Source organism: Petaurus breviceps, unplaced genomic scaffold (assembly GCF_028583685.1).
Source record: "Petaurus breviceps papuanus isolate PSGF00001 unplaced genomic scaffold, PetGlider_PUasm1.0 80, whole genome shotgun sequence".
Lineage (NCBI taxonomy): Eukaryota > Metazoa > Chordata > Mammalia > Diprotodontia > Petauridae > Petaurus > Petaurus breviceps.
Window position 1 is genome coordinate 2,645,370 of NW_027186540.1, and position 14,807 is coordinate 2,660,176.

The following is a 14,807-nucleotide window of genomic DNA, read 5'->3' on the forward strand; positions in this document are numbered from 1 at the left end:
CTCTTGGTAGGAGGAGAAATGAATAATGTAAAGATATTTACAATTTAATTTTATGTGAAAAATACATATATAATGTACAATATGTATGTACATATATATGTGTATTATACAAATATTTCAAACACAAAATAACAGCTCATTCAAGTCACTGTGTTCAAACTTACTCCTTTTTCTCTGTGATACATTGATCCATTGATCAAGTCATAATCTTTCTGATTATTTCAGCTTGCTCGGAGGTAAAATGAGAGAAATTAACTAGATTATTTTAAGGTCTCTTTTTAGCTTTAAATCTTTATTCCTATGAACCTAAGTGTGGTTTATAATACTAGTCACCTTATTTTTATGGTAATGCCATATAGTTGTTAATGAATATACATGAATTTTCTTTTTCACAAAAATCAAGGAATTATTTATTATATTATAGTATACTATATTTTATTATATTACATTATTCTAAAATCAATAATCTACAAACCAGTCAGCCCTTATTTCTTGTACATTGTTGCTACCATGCTCAAGTATTTATAGATTTAGGAAAGAATGCTGGCAATCCCCCAAGGAATTTGTAATATAGTTCCAGTGTTAAGCTGACTGTGTTATTGAATTTTTGCTATAGGTGAAATCAATACCTAATAGCAATGTGTCATCAGAAAAAAATATAAATTGTTAATATGTATTAAATAAGATATGATCAAGAGACTCTAGACTGTAATTTGACATCCATTAAAAAGAATTTAGAGACATCTGGTTTAAATGGCAGTGTAAAAAGTCATAGGGGAACCCAGAGCTCCCACTAATACTACAGCAATGACTTTTTGAAAGGCACCTGATTGATGAACAATCAGGCAATGCAAAGAAAAATATCCATAAGCTTATTCATCCAACCCAGGATTACATAAAAAGATATCTATAACTTGTAGACTTAAAGAGTCATCCCACCAGAGACGCCAGTATAAACCCAGGGTGAACTAAGGCTGTAGCAGTGCCTGAACTGGGCAGGTCCTAGATGGGGACAGGACCCTGAATCTCATACGGGGAGTACTGGGAGATGAGAGCATAGCAGATATGCTATAGCAACATCCAGACTAGGGACATCTGACCACAGAGCATTGAATCTTGCCAGCACTCTGAACACAGACACACCAATGGAGTTGGAAGCTGGTGTCAGAAACCCAGTAAAATGAGGTCAGGCCCAAACAGGGCCTGACTGCTCCATCCAAGAGAGCAGAAGATGGCAGAACCTGGCACTAGCACAAAAACTCAAATTAGTAATTGAAGTTGGAGACATGAGTAAACAGAAGAATAAATCAAGTAATATTATAGGTCAAGATGTCCAAGGGAAACCCTGAAGAAAATAACTACTTGGAAACAAAAAGCAGAGCCTCAAAGGAAAAAAAAAATTGTTTGATCAAAGGGTTATAAAATACCTGGAAGAAATGAAGCAAAAGTCCACCTCCAAATAGAGATGTGATGGACTCAGAATTCAGTGTGAGGCATTTTGGGGGAAGGACATGGCCAATGTGGGGATTTGTTTTATTTGATTATTCATGTTTGTGATAAATTTTATTTTTCTTGCTTTATCAATTGTGGGGGGGGTGGAAATGGAGGATGAGGGGAAGGAGAGAATGCAGACCTGAAAATAAAATTAAATTGAATTTTAATTTAAAAAAAAGATATGAAACAATAATATTTTTAAAATCAGATTTCATGTGAAGTAGAAGTTCTAGAGGAAAGAAGTTGAGGAGAATAAATAACTAAGAATAGGAGGTGGCAATTCTTACCCAATGAAAATTGGGTAAGACTCTATGAAAATTAGAGGGGACTAAGTAGAACTCAAAGACTCCCAATAATAAACATAAGAACAAAATCAAAAGTTTATAACTACACATGTCTTTTGACCTAGTGATACCACTAATGATTTTATATCCCAAATAAATAAAATAGGAAAAAGAATCATACATATAAAAATATTCATAGCAGCACTTTGTATGGTGGCAAAGAAATAAAGACTAAGGGGGTGCCCATCCATTGAGAAATTGTTAAATGAATTATGGTACATACGTGAATAAAATGGAATATTATAGAGCTATTAAGAAATGCCAGAAGGGACAAATTCAGAAAAATCTGAGAAGACTTGTATGGAGGTGAGCAGAGTCAGGAACATAATTTATACAATGACCACAATGTAAAGAAAAACAACTCTGAAAGGCTTACAAACTATGATAAAAAATGTTTAACAACTATGATCAATAAAATAACCAACCACAACTTCAATAGAACCTTTGATGGTGTTCCTTTCTCATCTCTGGAAAGAGATGGTAGGCTAGAAGACAATGCGATATACATTTTAGACATAGCAAATGTATGGATTTGCTTTGTTCGACTGTGCTAACTTGTTACAAATGCTGGTTCTTTTGAGGGGGGAGAGAAGGGAGAGAGTAGAGGCAGGAACTTGGTTAATGATTAGTACAATGAAGGATTTTTTTAAATAGACAGAAGAGATCCGAAGGAAGTTCAGAGGGGCAATACGAACAAGAAGGACAAGTTTAGAACTAAAGTGCTGCATTGAGTATATACTTTAAAATAACCAGTTGTACATAATGAGATTCAAGTTTTCATATACAATCATCTTTTTTCTATTTTTATTTGCTTGTGGAAATATTCGTGTTTATTGTGTTTTTAAGTTTGGTATAAAATTTTTAATAAAAATGAAGGTAATATAAAAATAAAATTATAACAATTCAAAAAATTAAAACAGAATTTAGATTTTTTTCATTCAATCAGTCATTCAGCAGACATTTAAATGAGTGTGCAAAACACTGCACTAGGTATTAAGAAGTACATCAAGATCATTAAGATATTCTCTGACCTCAGGAAACTTCCAGTTTGATCATAAAAAATGAAATAGTTTGAAGTATATGTACAGTTCTGTATCTCTCAGGATACTTAATACAGCCCCTTGAACATAACAATCATATAACAGTTATCTTTCCAATGAATAAAAGAAACAAAAGCTAGTAATAAGTAGAAATCAAGATATCCTCTGGAAATGTCAGAATTAAGGGTGAAGAGAAACTGCAAATCTCATTCTATTAAGGAACATAAGCACATTTGATTGTGTTGATTTTTCAAAAGGTAAAGATAAGCTTAATTATGACATAAAAATTAAAATTGCCAAATAATATTCACTGCAATCCAACTATGTAAAGTACTATCAGACTTGGCTTCTTGGATAGCTTCCCCCCAAAACTATACATTTGTTCTGGTTTATATACTCTCACTGAGTTTGTACATTGTCTTCTAACTTGGGAAAAAGTTCACCATGAAGATCCAAACAGCCCTTCATTCACAATGAAAGAGAAAATTGGGTATCTGCCCATGTTTGTGGTGGATAAGTTAATCTTGAAATAATGAAATGGGAAATGACTTCCAAACTTTTATGGACCAGCTAAGGATCAGACCACCTACATGCTGCCAGATAGGATACACATCGTGCTGTAATCATGCAAATGAAAATTACTCAGATATTTGATAAATCTGGTGTGGTACCCTGAAGTGACATTATGTGATGAATATCAGAGCAGCAGCTCAGATTTATTATAGTCCATTTAATACTCAAGGGACTGTGAGCTATTTTGTTGGCTCTAGTGGAAGGTATTTTGGTAATGATGTACTTATTTTTGTGAGAATTATTTGGTGTTTCAAGGTTGAGTCATCATGAAAATATATAATGTTCCCACAGAACTATCTTTATTGTAACTGCTATCTTTTCAATTCATAGCTTAAAAGATGTGAAGAATAATATGACAGCTATTCCTCATTTATGCTTAAAAGCAACCCAAGCCATTCAGCTGCCCTCCTCAGGGGATGGTTTGGGACATCTTCATTTACTAGTATTTCCTTGCTTCACACTAATACAAAAGCAATTGGTTTATTTGATGATGAATATCTCTCTTGGCATCCAACAATATTTCTTTTGATAATGGTTTCATTTGTACCATCTTGTAGAATTCAAATCAGTTTTTTTCTCTTCTTTGTCTCATTCACATTTCTCCAACCTGTCTTTTGGTATCTATAAATGAGCCCTGGAATGCCTTGGTGCTATTTAGAACCAAGCACCTGAAGTTAATTGGTTTGTTGTTGGCTAATGATTAGTGATACATGACACTTAGATCTTTTTATCCTTTTAGTCATAAAAAGAGTACTTACCTCTGGCATCTAAGAAATGGAAAAATCACAGTTCAGGCAACTGCTTCCTAATGACATGTAGCTAGAAAGATAGTGGCATTTTATAGCAGCTTTATGGGTTAGTTTTCATTGACTATGACTGTTTTGAAATTTTGTGAAAGGCCATTCATAAATATTGAACAGGAATAGAGTATTTCAACTTTAATTGCCTTTCATGGCATTAATTTAACCTAGCTGGCCACCAGTTGATAATATACTGTAAAATTGTACAAATCATGGCACAGCTTAGTTTGTCTTGGTAGTTAAAAAAAATCTTTAAAGCTTAAATGAGATATGCACATGAAGTGATTGAGCAAGCTCCAGGTTTGTTTTTCATTGCTAATGATAACCTAAATATGTTTTTTTGAATTCTTGCCATCGCCGAAATTAAAGCCTAGTGATAATAAGACACCAGAAAAAAATTAGATTATATGAGCATCATGCACTAAGCATTGTAATTGTATTATAAATATTAAAGCCAATGATCTTGTCTAGATTAAAACAAATGTTTAAACTGGCATCATGGAGTACTGGTGCTATTCTCTTACTCTGAAAGTCATCGTAAAATGGGAGTTATCACTCTAGCTATCTGTGGAAAGTGATTATTTCCTATTGTCTTCCTATTATTTCCTATTTCACTCCTTGTGCTCACTCTGCTTGAGGCCACTTCATCTTTTTCTATGTGTTTACATTAAAGCATGCATTGTAAGTTTGCTCTCTATACCTGATAATATTTTCTTCTGTTTAAGAGAAGGTATTTTAATTCAATTGAAATGAAACTCCAAATATCCAGGAGAATGGAAATGATGGGTAATTGTGTTAATTGGGGGGAGGTTTTAGTATAAATGATGGCTAGCCAGAATCAAAGCTGTATTTCTAATAGCAGGGTAAAGGAGGGCCTACAGTTAAGATCAACCTAAGTTTTGATTATTTTAACAGGTACAGGGTCTCAAAAGGCAGGATCATATTCATTCTATTTTAATATCACTCAATATAACTTATCGAAGAATAGATAGTCCTAAAGTTTAATGCTTTAAGAAAGTCCAGAATTATTATAAATACTAAAGTTTCTATCAAAAAATCAATAAATTAAGCCTTTACTACAAGTGTACTATGTGTCAGGCTAGGTATTGGGGTTATAATACCAAGAATAAAACAATCTCAACTTACAGTGAGCTTCCATTCTAATAGGAGAGAAAAGTACAAACAGAAATATATACATCATACACATAAAACTAATAAATTCATACAGCATCTATATACACATGCACAAAACAGTTAATTATGAGGTAGTTTGGGAGGGAGGGGGGATCAGGTGGGGCTTCATTCAGAAGATTGTCTGAGCTGCATCTTAAAGGAAGGGAAGTGCTCTTTGAAGGTAAGGAGGAGAGCATTCCAGCCAAAGAGAATGCTCTGAGAGATGTATTTGTGCAATGGCCAGAAGGCCAGTGCCACTACATTGAAGAGTATGTAATGGGGAGTAAGGTGTGAGAAGACTCAAAAAGTAGGAGGGGACTAGCTTATGAAGGACTTTGAATATCAAACTGAGCATTTTTTATTTGCTCCTGAAGGCAATAAGAAGCCATTGAATTTTATTGAGTGGGAGGTGGGTAGAGGGTTGACATGGATTGGATCTACATTTTGGGAAAATCACTTTAGTGAACTGAGGTAATAGCTGTGTGAATGAAGAGAAGGGATTGGATGTGAGAGATGTATGTTGTGAAGGTAGAAATAGCAGTATTTGCCAGCTGACTGGATATGTGGGATGAGAGAGAGGGTGAAGTCCAGGATTATGGCAAGATTTTGTTGTTCATTTGTTTCAGTCATGTCCAACTCTTCATGACCCCACTTAGGGTTTTCTTGGCTACAGTGGTTTGCCATTTCCTTCTTAAGTTCATTTTATAGATGAGGAACTGAGGCAAAAAGGGTTAAATAACTTGCCCAGGGTGACAGAGCTAGTAAGTGTCTGAGGGTAGATTTGAGCTCACAAAGATGAGTCTGCCTAACTCCAGGCCCAATGCTCTAACCACTGTGCAGTCCAGTGCTCTAACCACTGTGCAACTGTATCAGCAATGCCATATTCACAATGCCTATGGAAATTACAGATATGCTGATATAATTATCCATCACAAAATAAATCAGGCTTGCTATATGGGGGAATAAGCTAGAAATTTTGTTAAAATACCAAAAGACTAAGTCCCAAAACCAGAAAGTGAAAGCCATCAGAGTAGTTATGAAATTGGCACAGGTAGATAAAGTAGAAAGCACCCACATTCTCAAGCCTTTAAAACAGAACAGGCTACCTCAGGCAAAGGTCCTCCTCTCCCCACTCACAGCAACCACCCAGCGTCCAGGAAGTGTGCTCCCAGCAGCTCCGGCCCCTGGTCAGCAGGAGTCCTTAGCAGAAATTCTGGCTGACTCAAAAAGGGCTTCGCGCTGCTGCCGCAGCTGCCTCTGCTGCTGCTGCCGCCATTGCAGCCACTGCTAGCCACCGTAGGAACTCTAGCTTGGCTTCTGCTTCCTCTTGCTCTGCCCCTTCCTGCTACGTCAGCAAGTCCAATGGGGCATGGAAGATCTTTAAATCCCATAACCCTTACAGCAACCCAGTTGTCATATATCAAGATTACAAAGCAAAAATGCTAGAAAGATGGTGGTGCTTTCTACAGAAATAAGGAAGTTTAAAAGAGGAGGACATTTCAGGGAAATGAAACAGATCAATTTGACATATTGAGTGTAAGATATCTCCCTGATATCTAGTTTGAAATGTCCAGTAGGCAACTGATGATGGGCTGAAGTTCATGGAAAAGACGGGTGCTGGAAATGTAGTGAGAGTCTTCTGTCTTAAACACATGGGAGCTAATGAAGTTATCAAGAGAGAGTGTAGTGGGAGAATCAGAGAGGACCTAGGACAAAATCTTGGGGAATGGCCCCTGTTAGGAGGAGTGACTTGGATGATGAGCTATCAGAGGAGATTGAAAATGAGCAGTCAGGGGCATCCAGGTAGCACAACGAGTAAGAGCACTGGCTCCAGTGTCAGGATGACCTGGTGATCGAGTCCCAGGCTCAGACACTTAGCACCCACCCAGAAACACCTGGCTGTGTAACCTTGAGCAAGTTACTTAACCCCAATTGCTTAGGGGCGGCCAGGTGGCTCAGTGAGTAAGAGCTCCGGCTCCAGTGTCAGGATGACCTGGATCAAATCCAGGCTCAGATACTCAGCACCACACCCAGAAATAATAACTGGCCGTGTAACCTTGAGCAAGTTACTTAACCTGGATTGCTTTAAAAAAAAAAAAAGGAAGAAAATGAGCAGTCAGACAGATGGGAGAAAGTAATAGAAAACCAGGAGAGAGTAATGGCACCAAAACCCAGAGAGGAGAGAGTATCCAGGGGCAGAAGGTGGTCAATAGGTTTCAAATGCAGTAAATAGGTCAAGAAGGGGAAGACCATCAGATTTGACAATGAAGAGATCTTTTGTTACCTTGGAGAGGGTAGTTTTGGTAGAGTGATATTGTTGAAGACCAGAATCAAACAGGTAGAGGAATGAGAGGAAAGAGAATAGAAGCAATGAATATAAACAACTTTTTCAAGGAGTCTGACTGAGAAAGAGAGTAAGAGTAAAATGATAGTTTGCAGAGATGGAAGGATCTGGTGAAGTGTTTTTTGTGTGTTCGTATGCGGATTTTTGTTTTGTTTTCAGGACAGAGATCTGAACTGCTTAGTTTGTGTGACTAACTCATTTTATGACATTTTATGTGCATATTTCATTATATGATAATCTCATCTGGAATTCAGGTATTAAGAATTTAATTTACTTGGTTTTAATTATTAGGAAAGAGCAGCTAGGTGGCACAGTGAATAGAGTGCTGGGCCTGGAGTCAGGAAGATTCATCTTCCTGAATTTAAATCTGGCTCCAAAATACTAGCTGTGTGACCCTGGACAAGTCATTTAACCCTGTTTGCCTCAGTTTCCTCAACTGCAAAATGAGCTGGAGAAGGAAATGGCAAACTACTTTAGTATCTGTGCCAAGAAAACCCCAAATGGGGTCACAAAGACTCAGACAAGACTGAAAAACAACTGAACAACAAATTATTAGGAAATTTTAAATCAACAAAAGGCAATTACTGGCAGGGACAAAAGACTCCATCCGGCTGGGTACCTGCCTTGGTTAAAGACTTCGCTAAGCCAAATGACAAGAAGCCCATTACTGTTTATGCCTCTTCTGCTACAGTTTAACAACAAAAGCAGGTGGTAAAGAGAGAAGAAATAGAGGCAAGGGAATCAGGATTAACTTTAAAAACAAAACTCATATTACTACTGCATTTATTCCTTCCTTTGTTTTCTCATCTTTCTTCTGTCAATGCTTCTCTTACCCAACCCTCCAGTGCCCAATAACATTGATGATTTTTTTTCTGGAGAACACATTTTTCATTTTATAATGGGTGTCAGCAGCAAAATATAATTCAATATAAGTTATTCTGTTTTCTAGCCACCTCTTTAGGGACACCATCTATCTGTATATCAATACCTAAATAAATGAAAATTGTTGTTTTTAAAGAAAATTATATAAAGACAGACACACATGTGTGTATATGCACACAAACACTCTTATGTATATAAAATGTATGTGTGTGCTGAGTTCACTGTTTCCGGAAATGAAGTTCATAGTTTTCTGAACATATATTTCCTTTCTTCATGATAAGAACAATTTCATTAGAAATTTTTAAAGAAAATTCTTCTATATCCAGATCAAATTGTTAGGAAAGTGAAATGAAGGGATTAATCAACTATTTATATAGCATTATAAATGCCACATTTACTATGTGGCAGCACTATACTAAGCATTTACAAATATTATTTCATTTGGTCCTCACAACAGCTCTGTGAGGATAGGGGCTATGATTGCCCCCATTTTACAGTTGAGGAAATTGAGGTATCAGGATTAAGTGACTTGTCCATGACAGCATAGCTAGTAAGTGTCTGGGGCTAGATTTGAACTCAGATCTTCCTGATTCCAGGCCCAGTCTCTATTCTCTGCACCACCTAGTTTGCCTATTAAAAGTCACTCTAATAAAGATGGGCATCTAATTTTCTTCCTAATGATAGCCAATAAAGGAGATTCTATTCCTAATGATTTATAATTTTATAGTGCATTGAGGTTTGCAAATCACTGTTATGATAATTCTACAAGGTAGGAATTTACAAGGAATTATTATTAGAATTTTACAGAAGAGAACACTGAGGTTCTGAGATGTTACATGATACCCCACCCACCACCCCTGGTCACATTCCTACTAAGCAGCAGATTTTGAAATCAATCTCAGTGCTCTCCTCTCTCCAACTTCAGCATACTCTTGGTACCACAACACCCTTCCAAGTCTCTTCAAAATCCATGCTGAAATTGTATAGTCGTTAATAATTAAAGCTCTTCTTCCCATCTAATGCCATTTGTCTTAATGCAGTTTGGGTAAATTTTCTGCTGCTCTTTCATTTTTTTTTATAATAACGTTCCATAAAAGAGGAAAAAAATGGTCAACTCCTAATCTTCTCCTTTCTGCCAAAGTAAACTTTACATTAATGACAAAGTTTGATTGACATCTTTTTGTTTTTTATACCACAACCATTTCTCAATATTCTCCCTTCATTAGAACCCTCCCTCATAATGAAGTAAAACAATTTGGTTAAACCAATGCAGACATGAATATATCTTACCACTCACCCAACATTCAGCTGCCTTAATCTTCTCTCTCCCTCTACCAAGGGAGGTTAAAGAGATTTCTTCTTTTTTCCTCCCACATCAAAATTGTTCCTTTCATTTAATCTAAGTCTAGCTTCCATTTTTAGTCCCATTTTTGTTCACATTATTGAAGCTATTGTATGTATTGTTCCCTTGGTTCTGCTTTCTTTGCTCAGAAACAGTTCATAAATTTTTTGTGTGTAATAACTTCTTACAGGTTCTTTTTTTTCTTCTAAATTTAATGTCATTTGTAGTCCTTTTCTCTGGATGATCCCAAACTCCCTACATTTCTCTGAGATGTAGAAGCAAGAGCTAGACAAATTACAATTATTCATATTTTATATGGAATTTTCAGGATGGTGTTGAAATTATATTATCCAAGAATTTCATTTAAGCCCAAACTAGTATGTATGTATGTATATATGTATGTATGTATGTATATATTATAGGTTGGCATCTAAAGGATATCTTTCCATTCTTTTTCTTTACTGTGACTCCGACTTTTATCTTTTCCATTCATTTTCTTCTTAGAAACAATTATGAATTAAAATAAAGCCTTCATCAACTCTGAAATTGTTTTAATTTGTATAAGAATCAATTTGGGTTCTTAGTCTTGCCTATAAATCTCTTTTTGACCACATAGGATACCATATACATTCTTCTACCTTCTGCCATCATTGTCTCAAAGGGTCATTGGATGGAGATGGCACAATAAATTGGAACAATACTAACTCATGAGGGAAAAAAAAACCTAATTTTTCTAATATATGTAGCCTCCAAGGCAAAAGCTACAAATATTTTAGCAAAAAGAGACTTCATATATATAGATATAGATATATGTATATATGTATTATGTGTATGTGTGTACACACACACAGAAAGACAGACAGAAACAAAAGAGAAAGGCCATATTTACCTCCCTAGTCCTTTGTACTAGGCACCTCAGTGCAGCCTAAGATTGTGTTAGCTTTCTTAGTTGCTGTATAAGAGCAATGATTCATATTGCATTTGATGTCCACCAAAACCTACACACAATGTATATGTATATGTGTGTATGTAATTATGTATAAAACTTCAGGTGGACTATTCTCTAGGCATACTTCCTAGTATCATACTTGTGAAACAGATTTTTTTTTATCCCAAGACTTTACATTTGTTCCTATTAAATTTCATCTTTCTGGATTTGGTCTAATGTTCTAGTTTAATGAACTTTTTGATGCTGTGTTTATCATTTAGTAGGTTAGCACTCCTTTCCAATTTTCTGTCACCTGCAAATTTTCTAAGCATGCTATGCATGTCTTTATTCAAGTCTTTAAAAAAAAAATTAACTGCACAGGGCTAGGCACAGATCCCTAAGGGCACACCACTGGAGACCTCCTTCAAAGTTGGCCTCAAGTCATTAATGATTATTCTTTGGGTGCAGCTGGTTCAATCAGTTCTGAATGTTCTTAATTGTACTATCAGCTAGCCCTCATCTCTCCATTTCCAACCCTCACCAAGAATAATATGGAAGACAAAGACTTTACTAAAATCTAAGCAAACTGTATGAGTTGTTTTCCATTGATTTAGTAACCCTGTTTAAAAGGGAAATAAGATAAGTCTGGCATGATCTGTATCGATAAAGCCATATTGGCCCTTCATGATCATACTTCCTTTTCTAGCTATTCACCAATCATCCTTTTAATAATATGTTCTAAAGTTTTTCCAAGAACCAAAGGCAAGCTTATTGGTCTACAGTTTGTAGACTCCATACCCTCCTTTTTTTTCTTTTTCAGAAAATCAGAGCAATAGCCCTTCTCCATTCTTGTGATGCTTCTCCATTGCCATTTCATCTTTTAAAGATCCTGATACTGTCTCAATCAATCACATCTACCATTTTTTTTATTCCTGGGGTAGCTCATCTGAACTATGATATGAGATGAATTAATTAAGATCAGTTCTTGTTGTTCAGTCTTGTATAAATCTTCATGACTCCATGGACTATATTGTGTATAGAGTTTCCTTCACAAATATCCTGGAGTGATTTGTTATTTCCTTCTCCAGTGGATTAAGGCAAATAGAAGTTAAGTGACTTGCCCAGGATCACACAACTGGTAAATGTCTGAGACTGAATTTTAAACTCAGGTCCTCTTGACTCCAACCTTGTGTAATATAATGCCAAAAGAAAGGCAACTTCCCAAGGTTCAGAATACCAGCATAGGTGCTCTCCATTTTATTCAGTAACAAACCCAGAACAGAGAAGATCAAAACATGACATCATTCAAAATACAGCATTTACTAAGTGTGATTAAATAATCTCCAAGGACTACCCCACCCCAGGATCTTCCAATCATTCAATCAATTACAAAGTCCCTGTTCTAAATACTACTCCACCCCTCGGCTATACCTTAATTAAGTCCACCACAAAACCCCTCTTCTCAAATGGAGATTAGTTTCCAAACATAGGTAAAGTACCTTCATTTGTCAATCACAGAGCACAATAAGGTCAAAAGTTCCCCACCCCTGGATCACAATTGAATCTACCCCAGAGTTACATCAAGTTTAAACACAGCACTTAATACCCAAATGGAGCTCTTTTCTTCATCTTGACAAGAGGCAAGTTCTCAGCAATCTTAGTTCCTGGAGAGACAAGGCTTAGCAAGGCCATAAGATACATTGCCAGTCCCTTCATGAATTTATCCTCTGTCTGTAGAACAGTCCTAGAACCCCTGAACACATTAGCAAAGCCCTCTCCCAGGATTTCTGTAAACATACAACAAGAAAATCCTTCTTCAGGGCTTCTGAACCAACAGAAAGGCTCCCAGACCCCTGCAACAACAGCACTGTCCTTCACCAGTGGACAGTATTCATTCTGTCTGCCGGACAGTCTCCAGACCCCTGCAACAACAGTACTGTCCCTCACCAGTGGACAGTATTCACTCTCTGTCTGCAGGACAGTCTCAGGGCTTCTTAGCCAACAGCCAGGTTCCAGGACTTCTTCAACAAAAGGACTGTCTTTCACCAGTGGACAAATCTGGCAAAACAACATCAAAACAGACAGACAAAGTACCAGCAAAACAGCCATGTCTCCTCAGTCCTTGGCAGCTCAGGGGGCAGGTCTCAAAAGTCCAGGGCAATTCAAAGCGGCCACCAGCAATTCTCTTAGTCTCTCTCTCTCCACGAGGTGCTGCTTCCAAAAAGATCTTCCGCCTCTCTCTAGTGTCTCTCCAAATCTACATCACCAGCTCCTCCCAGTTCAGGACTTTCTTTTCACATCAACAAGCCCATCCCACAGGTGGGATTAACAAACTCTGGGCTTTAACACAATCAATTTGAAAACCAAGCCAATACAGGGGAATCTTTAATTGCCATTACTATCACACCTTGGAAGGCTATCCACTGCACCACTTTGCCAACTCTTAAGATCATTTAGGTACTCATTTATACACTCTGCCTTTTTCCACTTCTTGCTGTTCTGCCTTCACAATACAACTTATCATAAAGTCTGACATTGTATCCGTAGGTTTCAAACCCATAATCCCTCACCTCTGCAAAGAAGCAGGGGAACTTGGGGTATATTGGGCTCTTTCTTTTTATCATTGACCTTCTTAGGACTATATATGTATATGTACATGTATATGTGTGTAGGTGTATACATATGTGCATATGTATATACATGTATATACATGTGTATGTCCATATCTGTATATATGCAAATATATGTATATACATATTGTATATGTGTGTATATGTGTATATGTATATACATGCTTAGCAGTGGAATTTCTGGGTCAAGGAGGTATGGAAATTTTAGTCACTTTCTTCAGATAATTCCAAATAGTTTTACTGAATTTTCTTTCTCTTTTTATTATTTATTACAAGAGGTAGATCTATGGGAAAGGGAGAAATACATTAGGAAATATAGATTTTATAAAGAAAAAAGTTAATACTGTGGGCCAGGCACTAAACTAAGATCTTTACAAAGGTCTCACTTGATATAGATAGACATGGTTTATGTGGTAAAGAATGTAATTCTACCCTCTCATGTCTTTTTTGGGGGAGGCAGGGGGCATGATTGCTCACTATAATTTTGCAACAGTTTTGATTTTTGCTGTTGTTATTATTATTATTGTTGTTGTTACCATTTCCATTAATTTAGCCATTGCATATTTCACTTTCCCAATTCTACTTTCCTATGCTTGTCTGTATTCATCATTTCCTATAGCAAGAGAACATGCCACTTTGGTATTTACACCACAATTTGTTTCATCATTCCCCATTTACTTTGTTTCCAGTTTTTTACTATCAAAAAGAAAGCTGTTGTAAATATTTTGGGGTATAATGGCTTTTTTAATCATTGATTTCCATAGGGTTATATTCCAAGCAGTGGAATTCCTGGATTTAAGGGTATGGGAATTTTAGTAATTTTCTTCAGATAATTCCAGATTGCTTTCCAGAATGGTTGAGCCTATTTAAAGCTCCACCAATAGTGCATTAGAATGCTCATCTTTCCATAACCCTTCCATCATTGACTGTTCTCATCTTACTTCCCAAATTAATGAAATCTAGCTTCCGACTTCACCACCTAACTTAAACCATTCTCACCAAGTTACAAATGATCTCTTTAATTGTCAAAGCTTTTCCTAGTTTTCATCCTCCTTGATCTCTCTGAAGCATACCGATGATGCTACTGTTTACCTTCCTCTGTTCTTGGATACTTTCTTCCCTGTTTGTTTGTTTGTTTGTTTTTAATATTGTACTCTCTTGGTTCTTCTCCTACTTGTCTTACTGCTCCTGTTCAGTTTCCTTGACTGAATCATCATCATCAATCAATTATTAATCTCCTAAGTGTGGGAAAGTGAT

The 14,807-nt window shown here is 36.4% G+C and overlaps 1 protein-coding gene across 4 annotated transcripts in view; it reads left to right on the forward strand.

Moving 5' to 3' along the window:
• The window catches only part of LOC138175978 (CUGBP Elav-like family member 2), a 697,415-nt gene that overhangs the window by 199,205 nt on the left and 483,403 nt on the right, over positions 1 to 14,807 (forward strand). The window lies entirely within an intron of this gene.